We start from the raw sequence: 2548 nt of genomic DNA on the forward strand, positions 1-2548 counted from the left end.
ACACACATGTGGTGAGGCTTCATATTGAGTGAGTGCAAGGATTTGAGATGAAAGGCACCACCTCCATCCTCTTCCCAGAGGGGAAGAAAGGGGAAGCCTCGTGAGTCCCAGTCCAAAGTTATGAAGTATAAGAATTAGTTCAAATAATAGGGATCTGCTCCCTCTCATACATTCCTGCTAGCGTACTTTTCTGGTGCTGTTCTTGTGAATTTCCACCATATATTTGATGCACACCTGACTTTCCCAGGATCATGCTCTTGGTATGGATCATTAATGTAGCACTGATATAACATTTTCACCATGGCTAATTCTCCCAAATAGCAGATGCCTTTCTCCATAGCAGTCCATTTCTTCAGCCCAGGCATCAGATCTTCAAAGACCTTCTCCCCAGATACAGCTCTACCTCACATCTACTGATGTATTTGCATTGGCAGTTGTTGTCCAAGCAGAAAATGGAACAGTGACTGCACCCTTCCAGGTCTCCAAGTCTCCACAGGCTGAAACCTGGGGAGTGCTCACACTTGTCCCTATGAAAGTTGTCTGCTATTGCTGCAGCAGACATCCTCCTTTAGAGAAGCACCTCAAAGGCAAAGTGAAAGCCTCCTGGGTCTTGGAGAGCTAAGAGTAAGCACCATGGCAGGTTCAGCTCTATAGGAGAAGGAACAAGCCAGCCCTGAACCCCCACTCTGGGCACTGGGGGCCTTGGAAAAAGCCCCACTTGGAGGCTGTGCTGGAAGAATCATTATAAAACATACTTATGGTGTTTCTACCCTGTCTTTGCCCACCTGTGCTTAGTGGAGGGTCCTGCAGCCCCTCCTTTGTTCCTCAGCCCTCTACCATCTCCATACAGCAGGCACTCAGACAAGAGCTGCTGCCAGCATAGTATGGCGCAGATACAGGATGCAGAACAAGCCAGCAGACAGTGTTTCCTTCCCCTTGAGCTGGATGGAATTCCCAGGATATTCCAGGACACCAGCACTGGCTTGGGAGCAGGCTTGCTCCAGGCGGACACACCAGATACCATCTCTGGCAGACCACAACTCACCTAGGAAGCTTTCAACTGCAGAAGCTTGCAGCAGAGGAGCATCCAAATGATCTTGCGACTTTGGGGCATGTCCTCTGACGGGCAGACAGCAGCAGTTTCCACTGGGTGAGTCTTGTGAGCTTCCCTGGGCTCAGATAGGAGCAATGCTGCAAACCTCCTCCTTGCTCCTCTTCTGAGTGAGTCAACATCTCTGAAAGTCACAGAACATGGCCCTGGCCCCCAGGAGGAGCCCAGCAGACCTGCTAAGGATAACGCTGTCAGCTCAGCAGGGATGGGAGGAGAGAAGGTGCTCAGCCAGGCAGAGATAAAAGTTACAGAGTGCTGATTAAAAGGCAGGCGAGTGTCAGAGCATCTGTAATGCTGTCGCTAACCATTTCAGAGCTGTCACAGCTGCTAAGGATGGGCTCCCACAGCACTCCTGCCCCGAGCTGTCTCCTCACATCCAGGCACCTCTCAGCTGCCCCCTCTCCTCTCAGCCATGATCTGGTTTCAGTGGCATGTTTCAAGCCAGGGCAGCCTGCTCAGCTGCACTGCAATCAAATGGAGGATGGTAGCAGAGCAAATGCATAGCAAGAACTTTCAATTTAGCAGAAAACAGGCAGGGAAACAAATCACAGACGATGCTTTTTCTATTGGGAGATTAGTAGAAATACATTGCTCTACAGCACAGCTTCTACCCTCCTACAAACTTTTGAATTTGTTTCCTGATCTCCCAAAAGAGATGAGCTCTCAATGATAAAAATACTGTTTCTACCTTCTCCAGCACACCTAGTTCCCCACTGCAAAGCCTAACTATCATCCTGCAGCACAAGGTGGTTAAACAGTTCCTCCACCATCCAAGTGTCCTCTAACCCTGGCCTCCAGACATTACAGAATTCGAGGCCAGCCACACCATTCCTTTTTACCCATACATGTTTGTAGTTATAGCTCTGGAGTAGGATTTCTGGGAAGCCCCATCCAGAGGGAGGCTCTTCAGCAAAGAACAACTACTTTGATTCTGTCTTTGCTGTGATAACAGCCCTGCAACAATTTTATTACTCCTTAGTTCAAAGTCCTGTGAAAAGCCCTTTCCCAGCCAGTCCCATAAGTTCCCACTGGCTCTGGGCACACAGCAGCACCAAGAGAAATACTACCCTGTTCTGACAAACTGAGCAGTGTTTTAATGATGCCTGATAAGAGACTATAGTGAGAGGAGCCAGTAATCTCACTGGGAACCCTTTAGACAGGCGTTAATCCTGCTGTCATTGAGCCCCTCAGGAAAACCATTTCACTGACTTGATCTTCTTCAGCTGTTCCTCCACATAATTTATATCTAGCTAATTGCCACAGTAGTGGCTCTGGATACGAAGCAGATGCTGCTGAGGAAGAAAGCATGTTGCATCCTTAAGCAATAGCTCTAATCTATTTAAAGGCAAGGCGAGACTACTTAACAGTGGTTGGGAAGTTCATCTCTCTCCCTTTTCTCCTCTCATTCTCTGCAAAGCAAGCAATTCATACAGCATA

Source organism: Coturnix japonica, chromosome 14 (assembly GCF_001577835.2).
Source record: "Coturnix japonica isolate 7356 chromosome 14, Coturnix japonica 2.1, whole genome shotgun sequence".
NCBI lineage: Eukaryota > Metazoa > Chordata > Aves > Galliformes > Phasianidae > Coturnix > Coturnix japonica.